This window comes from Ranitomeya imitator, chromosome 2 (genome assembly GCF_032444005.1).
Source record: "Ranitomeya imitator isolate aRanImi1 chromosome 2, aRanImi1.pri, whole genome shotgun sequence".
NCBI classification, from domain to species: Eukaryota; Metazoa; Chordata; class Amphibia; order Anura; family Dendrobatidae; genus Ranitomeya; species Ranitomeya imitator.
The window spans coordinates 623586506-623601045 of NC_091283.1; positions in this window are offsets into that span (position 1 = coordinate 623586506).

Below are 14540 nucleotides of genomic sequence, written 5' to 3' on the forward strand. Positions count from 1 at the left end.
GGTTAGGGGTAGGGTAGGGTTATGGGTAGGGGTAAGGCTAGGGTTAGGGCTAAATTTAGGGTTAGGGTTGGCGCTAAATTTAGGGTTAGGCATCTTTCATACTTACGTCGGTACGGGGCCGTCGCAATGCATCGGCCTGACATACCGACGCACGTTGTGAAAATTGTGCACAACGTGGGCAGCGGATGTAGTTTTTCAACGCATCCGCTGCCCAATCTATGTCCTGGGGAGGAGGGGGCGGAGTTACGGCCACGCATGCGCGGTCAGAAATGGCGGATGAGACGTACAAAAAAACGTTACATTGAACGTTTTTTTGTGCTGATGGTCCGCCAAAACACTGATCCAGTGCACTACGGACGCGACGTGTGGCCATCCGTCTCACGATCCGTCGGCAATACAAGTCTATGGGCAAAAAACGCATCCTGCGGGCACATTTGCAGGATCTGTTTCTTGTCCAAAATGACGGATTGCGACGGATGCCAAACGACGCAAGTGTGAAAGTAGCCTTAGGGCTAGGGTTAGGGTTGCGGCTAAAGTTAGGGTAAGAGTTGGGATTAGGGTTAGGGTTTGGATTAGGGTTGGTATTAGGGTTAGGGTTGGCATTAGGGTTACGCTTGGGATTAGGGTTAGGTTTGGGATTAGGGTTAAGGTTAGGGTTGTGATTAGGGGTGTATTGGGATTAGGGTTAGGTTTGAGGTTAGTGTTGAGATTAGGATTAGGGGTGTGTTGGATTTAGGGTTTTGATTAGGGTTATGGTTAGGGTTGACATTAGGGTTGTTTTGGGGTAAGGGTTGGGATTATCGTTAGGGTTAGTGATTAGGATTATGGATCAGGTTGGGATTAGGGTTAGGGGTGTGTTGGAGTTTGGTTGGAGCTAGAATTGGGGGGTTTCCACTGTTTAGGTACATCAGGGGGTCTCCAAACACGACAGCCAATTTTGCGCTCAAAAAGTCAAATGGTGCTCCCTCCCTTCTGAGCTCTGCCGTGCGCCCAAACAGTGGGTTACCCCCACATATGGGGCATCAGCGTACTCGGGATAAATTGGACAACAACTTCTGGGGTCCAATTTCTCTTGCTACCTTTGTGAAAATAAAAACCTGGGGGCTACAAAATCCTTTTTGTGGAAAAATATATATATATATTTTTTTTTTATGACTCTGCATTATAAACTTCTGTGAAGCACTTGGGCATTCAAAGTTCTCACCACACATCTAGATAAGTTCCTTGGGGGGTCTAGTTTCCAAAATGGGGTCACTTGTGGGGGGTTACTACAGTTTAGGTACATCAGGGGCTCTGCAATCGCAACATAATGCCCACAGACCATTCTATCAAAGTCTGCATTCCAAAAAGGCGCTCCTTCCCTTCCGAGCTGTGCCGTGCGCCCAAACAGTGGTTTACCCCCACATATGGGGCATCAGCATACTCAGGATAAATTGGACAACAACTTTAGTGGTCCAATTTCTCCTGTTACCCTTGTGAAAATAAAAACTTGGGGGCTACAATATCTTTTTTGTGAAAAAAAAAATATTTTTTATTTTCACGACTCTGCATTCTAAACTTCTGTGAAGCACTTGGGCATTCAAAGTTCTCACCACACATCTAGATAAGTTCCTTGGGGGGTCTAGTTTCCAAAATGGGGTCACTTGTGGAGGATTTCTACTGGTTAGGTACATCAGGGGCTCTGCAATCGCAACATAATGCCCGCAGACCATTCTATCAAAGTCTGCATTCCAAAACGGCGCTCCTTCCTTCGGAGCTCTGCCGTGCGCCCAAACAGTGGTTTACCCCCACATATGGGGTACCAGCATACTCAGGACAAATTGGACAACAACTTTTGGGGTCCAATTTCTCTTGTTACCCTTGTGAAAATAAAAACTTGGGGGCAAAAAGATCATTTTTGTAGAAAAAATGCGATTTTTTTTTTTTTTTTTTTTTTTTTTCCACGGCTCTACATTATAAACTTCTGTGAAGCACATGGGGGTTCAAAGTGCTCACCACACATCTAGATAAGTTCCTTAAGGGGTCTAGTTTCCAAAATGTCACTTGTGGGGGATTTCTACTGTTTAGGCACATCAGGGGCTCTCCAAACGCGACATGGCGTCCAATCTCAATTCCAGCCAATTCTACATTGAAAAGTAAAACGGCACTCCTTCTCTTCCAAGCTCTGCGGTGCGCCCAAACAGTGGTTTACCCCCACATATTGGGTATCAGCGTACTCAGGAGAAATTGCACAACAACTTTTGTGGTCTAATTTCTCCTGTTACCCTTGTGAAAATAAAAATTTGTAGGCGAAAATATCATTTTTGTGTAAACAAAAGCGATTTTTTATTTTCACGGCTCTACGTTATAAACTTCTGTGAAGCACTTGGGGGTTCAAAGTGCTCACCACACATCTAGATAAGTTCCTTAAGGGGTCTAGTTTCCAAAATGGTGTCACTTGTGGACGGTTTCCACTGTTTAGGCACATCAGGGGCTCTCTAAACGTGACATGGTGTCCGATCTCAATTCCAGCCAATTCTGCATTGAAAAAGTCAAACGGCGCTCCCTCACTTCTAAGTTCTGCGGTGCGCCCAAAAAGTGGTTTATCCCCACATATGGGGTATTGTCGTATTCAGGAGAAATTGCATAACAAAATTTATGGTTACATTTCTGTTTTTACACTTGTGAAAATAAATAAAATGGTTCTGAATTAAGATGTTTGCAAAAAAAAGTTAAATGTTCATTTTTTCCTTCCACATTGTTTCAGTTCCTGTGAAGCACGTAAAGGGTTAATAAACTTCTTGAATGTGGTTTTGAGAACCTTGAGGGGTGTAGTTTTTAGAATGGTGTCACACTTCGTTATTTTCTATCATATAGACCCCTCAAAATGACTTCAAATGTGATGTGGTCCCTAAAAAAAATGGTGTTGTAAAAATGAGAAATTGCTGGTTAACTTTTAACCCTTATAACTCCCCAACAAAAAAAAATTTTGTTTTCAAAATTGTGCTGATGTAAAGTAGACATGTGGGAAATGTTATTTATTAACTATTTTTCGTGACATATCTCTCTGATTTAAGGGCATAAAAATACAAAGTTTAAAGTAGACGGTGAGGACCACGTAGTGGCCTTACAGATCAGATCAATTGATACCTCTGCCTTTTCTGCCCAGGATGTTGCCATGGCTCTGGTGAAGTGAGCCTTGTTGCCTTCAGGAACCGATGCACCACTCGTAGCATAAGATAAACTAATGGCCTCCCTGATCCATTTGGCAAAGGTACCCTTGGACACCCCATACACCTTGCTGCTACTCTGAAAGGCTACAAATAAGGACTAGTCTTTCCTCCACTGACTGTTCATGGACATATACTCCAACATGGACCTCCTTACATCTATGTTATGCAAGTTTCCCTTGCCTAGATTTTTAGGGTTGTTACAAAAAGAGGGCAAAGTAATCTCCTGGCTCCTATGGAACTTAAGAGCCACTTTGGGAAGATAGGCCGAGTCCAGCCTTAGTACAATCCTATCTTCATACACCTGTGTGTAGAGTGGACATATGGACAGGGCTTGTATATTACTCACCCTGCGGGCCGATGTCAGAGCCACTAGTAAAACAGTCTTAAAGCAAACCAGGTTTGGCCGATATAAGCTACGGCCACCACCTTTCAGGGCTTATATACAGCATTCTATAAAGCTGTAGATAAGCCCCCGATCCGACCTGAAAGATAAGATAAATACGTTTTATTATACTCATCTGGGGGGCGGTCCGGTCCGATGGGTGTCGCAGGTCCGGGTCTGGCGCTTCCCATCTTGTTAGGATCGCCACCCTCCTGCTTGCTTCATGGCTCCCCGGAATTGCGCTCCTGCGCAGGCGTACTTATCTGCCCTGTTGAGGGCAGAGGAAAGTACTGCAGTGCGCAGGCGCTGGGAAAGATCAGAGAGGCCCAGCGCCTGCACACCACGTGACCGCTCATACAGGAGAAGCTGCGGCGAGGACAGGACACTGCGAGGGAGCCGGGTGAGTATTTTATTAACAGCGAGCGGGCGCACAGGGTGTGGGAGGGGGGTGGGGACAGGGATCTTTATTTTAAACACGTAAAAAAAAAAAAGGATTTTTCATATCTTCTCTCCAGCGAGCGCTGCTGGAGAGAAGATATGAATGGCGGCTTCAGCACCACGTGGGGGGGACAGCGCTTACTGTAGCGCTGTCTCCTGCACGGCACAGACTGCACACGGACAGTGTCCGTGTGCGGTACGTGTTTTACACGGACCCATTGACTTTAATGGGTCCGTGTAATCCGTGCGCTCCCATGAACACTGACATGTCTCCGTGTTTTGCACACGGACACACGGTCTGTGAAAACACGCTGACATGTGCAGAGACACATTGATTTCAATGTGTCTACGTGAGTCAGTGTCTCCGGTACGTGAGGAAACCGGCCTAAAATAGTATCACACTCTGATGAAACACTGATTAAAGTCTGATCAGAGTGTGATTAGCATAATCGGACCTATTTTCTCATTTTCTCAGTCCTGTAACCCTAGCCTTAAATACTCATAATGCCGAGTTTGTTTTCTCCTTTTAAAGGGGACAGTGTCGCACATTCTTATTTAAAGGATAAATCATTTTTTTTAATACTATGTATTTTTGGAAATGCTTTCTTCCGCTTGTCATTTTTTCATATTTTCCATTGATGGCCAGCAGAGGGAGCAAATATAAAAGTGTGGTGAAAGCCAGCGATCTGGTTTCTATGCTATTGACCTCATAACTTCCGTGCTCTTGTAGTTGTGAGTAAAAAAAGGGTAGAGGGTTTTTTCGGGTGGGAGTTTACAGTACAGTATCAGTTTGCTGATGTCTGTGTAATTTCCCAAATTTGGGCTTTACATTAAATGCATTTAGTATCTTATGTGCTATTCCATCACTGAATGATCCAGACCTTCACACATTACTGAGTTAACATCACCAGTTAGCTAACTAGTCATGGCCAGGGACTATGAAGCCGATTCACCAAAGCTTTTATGCCATAAAACAGGCGTAAAAGCTTTGAAAAGTTGCAAAAATGTTGCAACTTTAGCCATTTTCAGACCAGTTTGAATCAGCCCTGTTACGATGGGCGGAGCTAGGAATGACCACACCCATCTGTCAAATTAGTCAAAAATGCCAGAGTATTCTACCTACTCTCAAAATGTTACTCCAGGTAGGGGTAGCATTTGTGGCATGGCACGTGCCAGAGAGGAGATATACTAAATTAATTAATTGGCATGCGACTCTGTGTACTCAAAGACTGGGTTATCATGAGTGTGCGCTAGGTCAGTCTTGATGAATCAGTCCTCGTGTCTTGGAAGACTAGTGTGTGGCAGGTTACCATCAACTTCCTCCAGCCGCACTCCACTAGATATACACACATGTAAGGGTGTGACAGGGACTGTCATACACCTCTCCCGCTGAAAACGTTTTCAAGAAGTGTATTTAACCCCTTAGTGACAGAGCCAATTTGGTCCTTAATGACCGAGCCAATTTTTACAATTCTGACCACTGTCACTTTATGAGGTTATAACTCTGGAACGCTTCAACGGATCCCGCTGATTCTGAGATTGTTTTTTTCGTGACATATTGTACTTCATGATAGTGGTAACATTTCTTCGATATTACTTGCGATTATTTATGAAAAAAACGGAAATATGGCAAAATTTTGCAATTTTCAAACTTTGTATTTTTATGCCCTTAAATCAGAGAGATATATCAGGAAAAATAGTTAATAAATAACATTTCCCACATGTCTACTTTACATCCGCACAATTTTGGAAACAAAATTTTTTTTTGTTAGGGAGTTATAAGGGTTAAAAGTTGACCAGCAATTTCTCATTTTTACAACACCATTTTTTTTAGGGACCACATCACATTTGAAGTCATTTTGAGGGGTCTATATGATAGAAAATAATGAAGTGTGACACCATTCTAAAAACTACACCCCTCAAGGTTCTCAAAACCACATTCAAGAAGTTTATTAACCCTTTACGTGCTTCACAGGAACTGAAACAATGTGGAAGGAAAAAACGAACATTTAACTTTTTTTTGCAAACATTTTAATTCAGAACCATTTTTTTTCATTTTCACATGTGTAAAAACAGAAATGTAACCATAAATTTTGTTATGCAATTTCTTCTGAATACGCCAATACCCCATATGTGGGAGTAAACCACTTTTTGGGCGCACCGCAGAACTTAGAAGTGAAGGAGCGCCGTTTGACTTTTTCAATGCAAATTGGCTGGAATTGAGATGGGACGCCATGTCACGTTTAGAGAGCCCCTGATGTGCCTAAACAGTGTAAACCCCCCACAAGTGACACCATTTTGGAAACTAGACCCCTTAAGGAACTTATCTAGATGTGTGGTGAGCACTTTAAACCCCCAAGAGCTTCACAGAAGTTTATAACATAGAGCCGTGAAAATAAAAAATCGCATTTTTTCTACAAAAATGATCTTTTTGCCCCCAAATTTTTATTTTCACAAGGGTAACAGGAGAAATTAGACCACAAAAGTTGTTGTGCAATTTCTCCTGAGCACGTCAATACCCCATATGTAGGGGTAAACCACTGTTTGGGCGCACCGCAGAGCTTGGAAGAGAAGGAGTGCCGTTTTACTTTTTCAATGTAGAATTGGCTGGAATTGAGATCGGACGCCATGTCGCGTTTGGAGAGCCCCTGATGTGCTTAAACAGTAGAAACCCCCCACAAGTGACCCCATTTTGGAAACTAGACCCCCCATGGAACTTATCTAGATGTGTGGTGAGAACTTTGAATGCCCAAGTGCTTCACAGAAGTTTATAATGCAGAGTCGTGAAAATAAAAAATATTTTTTTTTCCACAAAAAATATTTTTTAGCCCCCAAGTTTTTATTTTCACAAGGGTAACAAGAGAAATTGGACCCCAAAAGTTGTTGTCCAATTTGTCCTGAGTATGCTGGTACCCCATATGTGGGGGTAAACCACTGTTTGGGCGCACGGCAGAGCTCGGAAGGAAGGAGCGCCGTTTTGGAATGCAGACTTTGATAGAATGGTCTGCGGGCGTTATGTTGCATTTGCAGAGCCCCTGATGTACCTAAACAGTAGAAACCCTCCACAAGTGACCCCATTTTGGAAACTAGACACCCCAATGAACTTATCTAGATGTGTGGTAAGAACTTTGAATGCCCAAGTGCTTCACAGAAGTTTATAATGCAGAGTCATGAAAATAAAAAAAAAATTTTTTCTCCACAAAAAAGATTTTGTAGCCCCCAAGTTTTTATTTTCACAAGGGTAACAGGAGAAATAGGACCCCAAAAGTTGTTGTCCAATTTATCCCGAGTACGCTGATGCCCCATATGTGGGGGTAACCCACTGTTTGGGCGCACGGCAGAGGTCAGAAGGGAGGGAGCACCATTTGACTTTTTGAGCGCAAAATTGGCTGTCGTGTTTGGAGACCCCCTGATGTACCTAAACAGTGGAAACCCCCCCTAATCCAAACCAGATCCATAATCCTAATAACTAACCCTAACGATAATCACAACCCTTTACCCCAAAACAACCCTAATGTCAACCCTAACCATAACCCTAATCAAAACCCTAAATCCAACACACCCCTAATCCTAATCGCAACCCTAACCTCAAACCTAACCCTAATCCCAATACACCCCTAATCACAACCCTAACCCTAATCCAAAGCGTAACCCTAATGCCAACCCTAACCCTAATACCAACCCTAATCCAAAAGCTAACCCTAATCCCAACTCTAACCCTAACTTTAGCCGCAACCCTAGCCCTAACTTTAGCCCCAACCCTAGCCCTAACTCTAACCCTAAATTTAGCCCGAACCCTAACCCTAGCCCTAACTTTAGCCCCAACCCTAACCCTAAGGCTACTTTCACACTTGCGTCGTTTGGCATCCGTCGCAATCCGTCGTTTTGGACAAAAAACGGATCCTGCAAATGTGCCCGCAGGATGCATTTTTTGCCCATAGACTTGTATTGCCGACGGATCGCGACGGATGCCCACACGTCGCGTCCGTCGTGCACTGGATCAGTTGTGTTTTGGCAGACCGTCGGCACAAAAAAAGTTCAATGTAACGTTTTTTTGTACATCGCGTCTGCCATTTCTGACCGCACATGCATGGCAGTAACTCCGCCCCCTCCTCCCCAGGACATAGATTGGGCAGCGGATGCGTTGAAAAACTACATCTGCTGCCCACATTGTGTACAATTTTCACAACGTGCGTCGGTATGTCGGGCCGACGCATTGCGACGGCCCCGTACCGACGTAAGTCTGAAAGAACCCTAACCCTAAATTTAGCCCCAACCCTAACCCTAAATTTAGCCCCAACCCTAACCCTAGCCCTAACTCTAACCCTAATTTTAGCCCCAACTGCTCTTCTCCTGCCGGCCGGCAGATGGTGACAGATGGCGGGCGCACTGCGCATGCGCCTGCCATTTTCTTTCCCCATGAAGACGCCGGCGGGCAGGAGAGGACGCAGGAGGACCCAGGGACACCGGTGAGTATAATAGGGTCCCCGAATCCCCCTATTTCTCTGTCCTCTGATGTGCGATCACATCAGAGGACAGAGAAATTAAAAGGGAAATTGCGGTTTGTTTTTTTTGCGATCGCCGGTAAACGGTTAATTACCGGCGATCGCAAAAGCGGGGTCTGTAAAAAAAAACCTGAATCATGTTCTCTGGGGTCTCGGCTACCCCCGGCAGCTGAGACCCCGGAGAAAATCGGACTCTGGGGGGCGCTATTTACTTTTTCCACAGCGCCGTTAATTAACGGCGCTGTGGTTTAAGTACCCTTAACTGCCGCCGTTAAAAGGCGTATCGGCGGTCGCTAAGGGGTTAAATATGTGATTTCATCGTATTTTCTTAACAGTGTAAAATATAAAGTGCATAGAACCTTTTAGACACTAATGTATGCAGTTATTCTAATGCAGTGTTCCCCAACTCCGGTCCTCAAGAGCCACCAACAGGTCATGTCTTCAGGATTTCCTTAGCATTGCACAGGTGATGGAATTATTGCCTGTGCTGGTGGTGCAGTTATCACCTGTGCAATACTAAGGAAATCCTGAAAACATGACCTGTTGGTGGCTCTTGAGGACCGGAGTTGGGGAACACTGTTCTAATGTATAGTAATTAATGTACAATGTTATTAATGTGTAGTATATAGGGAAAATCTAGAGATAGGTTTAGGACAATAAAGTATAGTATATGGCTGATAGTTTAGAGTAAGAAAGGGAAATATGCAGTCGTGGGCATATTAACTATAGGAAGTAATGCACAGGTTTAGCTATAGTTATTATGTTTGGGATCTGACCAGCATGGGAGGGGGTGGGGTCATATAAAAAGAGAAGCAATTCCTGATTAGATTAGATGGAGATTTAGATAGATTGATAAAGGGTTGGTAAGAGTTCAAGGCTGGAGGGCACGAGAAGTATGCACTGTTCTGGCAGTATGAGAACTTCAGCAACGATTCCGGCAACGTCCGGGGCCTACAGACCGCACTAGGCACTGGGAAGCATGCATTATTCCCTTCCAGCAAGTGGAAGCCAGACCGGACGGGTCTTGTGAATACTGCAGAGCAGGACAGAGTATCCCATAGGCTGAAGGAGCCAGTAAGCGAAGGGGTAGTGTTGTGAATTCCGCTCTTGGGCTCCCTCCGGTGGTTTTAAGTGGAATGGCTGCTCCTTGGATTTAGCAGTCTGCAGCTGCTTCCACTAATTGTCTTTCTGCTCGGCTTTTATTCCTGGCTCTTCCCTTCAGCCAGTGCCACTTGTCAATGTTTCCTGGCTGGATTCACATCTCTGCTTGGATTTCCCTGATTTCCTGACCAGTTCAGCAAAGATAAGTCCTGGCTTTGCTCATTTCTGTCCACATGTTGTGGACTTATTGTTCTGTGCATTCTATGTTTTGTCCAGCTTGTCAGTATGGATTATTTCTGTTAGCTGGAAGCTCTGGGAAGCAGATTTACCCTCCACACCTTTAGTCAGGTGTGGAGATTTTTGTAAACTCTGTGTGGATTTTTTGTAGTTTTTATACTGACCGCACAGTATCCTTTCCTGTCCTATCTATCTAGCTAGTATGGCCTCCTATGCTAAAATCTGATTTCATTTCTGCGTATGTTATTTTCCCCTCCTCTCACCGTCAATATTTGTGGGGGGCTATGTTTCCTTTGGGGATTTTCTCTGAGGCAAGATAGGTTTCCTGTTTCCATCTTTTGGGGAAGTTAGATCTTAGGCTGTGCCGAGGGGTCTAGGGAGTGTCAGGTATCCCCCACGGCTATTTCTAGTTGCGCTGCTAGGTTCAGGGTTTGCGGTCAGTACAAATACCACCTCCTTCAGAGCTCGTCCCATGTTGCTCCTAAACCACCAGATCATAACAGTACAAGTGGCCAAAAATGAATTAAATGCATCTCAAAAGAAGGAAAAGAAAGTTCTGAACCATTTTTTTTTCTGAACTCTGTTTTGTCTTTTTTTTCCTCTTGATCTCTGGGTGGTTCAGGATTTATGCTCTGGCATGGATGTTCAGGGTTTGTTTTCTCGTGTGGATCAACTTGCTGCAAGAGTACAGAGTGTCCAAGATTATGTTGTCCAGACTCTGGCTTTAGAGCCTAGAATTCCTACTCCTGATTTGTTTTTTGGGGACAGATCCAAGTTTTTGAACTTTAAAAATAACTGCAAATTGTTTTTTGCTTTGAAACCCCGTTCTTCTGGTGATCCCATTCAGCAAGTTAAAATCATCATATCCTTGCTGCGTGGTGACCCTCAAGACTGGGCATTTTCCCTTGAATCAGGGGATCCGGCATTGCTGAATGTAGACGCATTTTTTCAAGCGCTCGGATTATTGTATGACGAACCTAATTCTGTGGATCATGCAGAAAAAACCTTGTTGGCCCTGTGTCAAGGTCAGGAAGCGGCAGAATTATACTGCCAGAAATTTAGAAAATGGTCTGTGCTCACTAAATGGAATGAGGAGGCTCTGGCTGCAATTTTCAGAAAAGGTCTTTCTGAAGCCCTTAAAAATGTTATGGTGGGCTTCCCTACGCCTGCTGGTTTGAGCGAATCTATGTCTCTAGCCATTCAGATTGATCGGCGTCTGCGCGAGCGCAAAGCTGTGCACCATATGGCAGTGTCCTCTGAGCAGAGTCCTGAGCCTATGCTATGTGATAGGATTTTGACTAGAACAGAACGGCAGGAATTCAGACGTCAGAATAGGCTGTGTTTTTACTGTGGTGATTCTGCTCATGTTATTTCTGATTGCCCTAAGCGTACTAAGAGGGTCGCTAGGTCTGTTACCATCGGTACTATACAGCCTAAATTTCTCTTATCTGTGACCCTGATTTGCTCATTGTCGTCCTTTTCTGTCATGGCATTTGTGGATTCAGGCACTGCCCTGAACTTAATGGATTTAGAATTCGCCAGGCGCTGTGGTTTTTCCTTGCAGCCTTTGCAGAGCCCTATTCCTTTGAGGGGCATTGATGCTACACCATTGGCCAAGGATAAACCTCAGTACTGGACGCAGATGACTATGTACATGGCTCCAGCACATCAGGAAGATTGCCGTTTTCTGGTGTTGCATAACCTGCATGATGTTGTTGTACTGGGTTTTCCATGGTTACAGGAACATAATCCGGTGCTGGATTGGAAAACTATGTCTGTGACTAGTTGTGGTTGTCAAGGGGTACATAGTGACGTTCCTTTGATGTCAATTTCCTCTTCCCCCTCTTCTGGGGTCCCTGAGTTTTTGTCGGATTTCCAGGATGTATTTGATGAGCCCAAGTCCAGTTCCCTTCCACCGCACAGGGACTGTGATTGTGCTATTAACTTGATTCCTGGCTGCAAGTTCCCTAAGGGCCAACTTTTCAATCTGTCTGTGCCAGAGCATGCCGCCTTGCGGAGTTATGTTAGGGAGTCTTTGGAGAAGGGGCATATTCGGCCATCTTCGTCACCATTGAGAGCGGGTTTCTTTTTTGTTGCTAAGAAGGATGGCTCCTTGAGACCCTGTATTGATTATCGTCTTCTTAATAAGATCACTGTCAATTTCCAATACCCCTTGGCTTTGCTTTCTGATTTGTTTGCTCGGATTAAGGGGGCTAGTTGGTTTACTAAGATTGACCTTCGAGGGGCATATAATCTTGTTCGTATTAAACAGGGTGACGAATGGAAAACTGCATTTAATACGCCCGAAGGCCATTTTGAATACCTTGTGATGCCATTCGGGCTCTCTAATGCTCCATCTGTGTTCCAATCTTTCATGCATGATATTTTCCGCAATTATCTTGATAAATTCATGGTTGTATATTTGGATGATATTTTGATTTTTTCCGATGATTGGGAGTCTCATGTGAAGCAGGTCAGGATGGTATTCCAGATCCTTCGTGATAATGCTTTATTTGTGAAGGGGTCTAAGTGCCTATTCGGAGTTCAGAAGGTCTCTTTTTTGGGTTTTATTTTTTCTCCCTCGTCTATGGAAATGGATCCTGTGAAGGTCCAAGCCATTCATGACTGGATTCAACCCACATCTGTGAAGAGCCTTCAGAAATCTTTGGGCTTTGCTAATTTCTATCGCCGTTTCATTGCCAACTTTTCCAGTGTGGTTAAGCCCCTTACTGATTTGACAAAGAAAGGCGCTGATGTGACGAATTGGTCCTCTGCGGCTGTTGAGGCCTTTCGGGAGCTTAAACACCGATTTACTTCTGCCCCTGTGTTGCGTAAGCCGGATGTTTCTCTTCCTTTTCAGGTTGAGGTTGACGCTTCTGAGACTGGGGCAGGGGCCGTTTTGTCTCAGAGGAATTCTGATGGTTCTTTGATGAAACCGTGTGCTTTTTTTTCCAGAAAGTTTTCGCCTGCGGAGCGCAATTATGACGTCGGCAATCGTGAGTTGTTGGCTATGAAGTGGGCATTTGAGGAGTGGCGACATTGGCTTTAGGGAGCCAAGCACTGCATTGTGGTCTTGACTGATCATAAGAATCTGATTTACCTCGAGTCGGCCAAGCGGCTGAACCCTAGACAGGCTCGATGGTCCCTGTTTTTCTCCCGTTTTGATTTTGTGGTCTCGTATCTTCCGGGATCTAAGAATGTTAAGGCTGATGCCCTCTCTAGGAGTTTATTGCCTGATTCTCCTGGAGTCCTTGAGCCGGTTGGCATTCTTAAGGAAGGGGTGATTCTTTCTGCCATCTCCCCTGATTTGCGGCGGGTGCTTCAGGAATTTCAGGCTGATAAACCTGATCGCTGTCCAGTGGGGAAGCTGTTTGTTCCTGATAGATGGACTAGTAGGGTAATTTCTGAGGTTCATTGTTCAGTGTTGGCTGGTCATCCTGGGATTTTTGGTACCAGAGATTTTTTTGCTAGGTCCTTTTGGTGGCCTTCCTTGTCGCGGGATGTGCGTGCTTTTGCGCAGTCCTGTGGGACTTGCGCCCGGGCCAAGCCTTGCTGTTCCCGTGCTAGTGGGTTGCTTTTGCCTTTGCCGGTCCCTGAGAGACCCTGGACCCATATTTCCATGGATTTTATTTCGGATCTTCCTGTTTCCCAGAAGATGTCTGTTATCTGGGTGGTTTGTGACTGGTTCTCTAAAATGGTCCATTTGGTACCTTTGCCTAAGTTGCCTTCCTCCTCTGATTTGGTTCCATTGTTTTTTCAGCATGTGGTTAGTTTGCATGGCATTCCTGAGAATATTGTGTCTGACAGAGGTTCTCAGTTTGTCTCTAGGTTTTGGCGGGCCTTTTGTGCTAGGATGGGCATTGATTTGTCTTTTTCTTCGGCGTTTCATCCTCAGACTAATGGCCAAACTGAGCGAACTAATCAGACCTTGGAAACCTATTTGAGATGCTTTGTGTCTGCTGATCAGGATGATTGGGTGGCTTTCTTGCCGTTGGCCGAGTTTGCCCTTAATAATAGGGCTAGTTCGGCTACTTTGGTTTCACCTTTCTTTTGTAATTTTGGTTTTCATCCTCGTTTTTCTTCGGGGCAGGTTGAGCCTTCTGATTGTCCTGGTGTGGATTCTGTGGTGGACAGGCTGCAGCAGATTTGGACTCATGTGGTGGACAATTTGACGTTGTCTCAGGAAAAGGCTCAACGTTTTGCTAACCGCCGTCGGTGTGTTGGTCCCCGGCTTCGTGTGGGGGATTTGGTTTGGTTGTCTTCTCGTCATGTTCCTATGAAGGTTTCTTCCCCTAAGTTTAAGCCTCGGTTTATTGGTCCTTATAAGATTTCGGAAATTATCAATCCGGTGTCTTTTCGTTTGGCTCTTCCAGCCTCTTTTGCCATTCATAATGTTTTCCATAGATCTTTGTCGTGGAGATATGTGGTGCCCGTTGTTCCCTCGGTTGATCCTCCTGCCCCGGTGTTGGTTGAGGGAGAGTTGGAATATGAGGTTGAGAAAATTTTGGATTCTCGTTTTTCGAGGCGGAGGCTTCAGTATCTTGTCAAGTGGAAGGGTTATGGCCAGGAGGATAATTCTTGGGTTGTTGCCTCCGATGTCCATGCCGCCAATTTGGTTCGTGCTTTTCATTTGGCTCGTCCTGATCGGCCTGGGGGCTCTGGTGA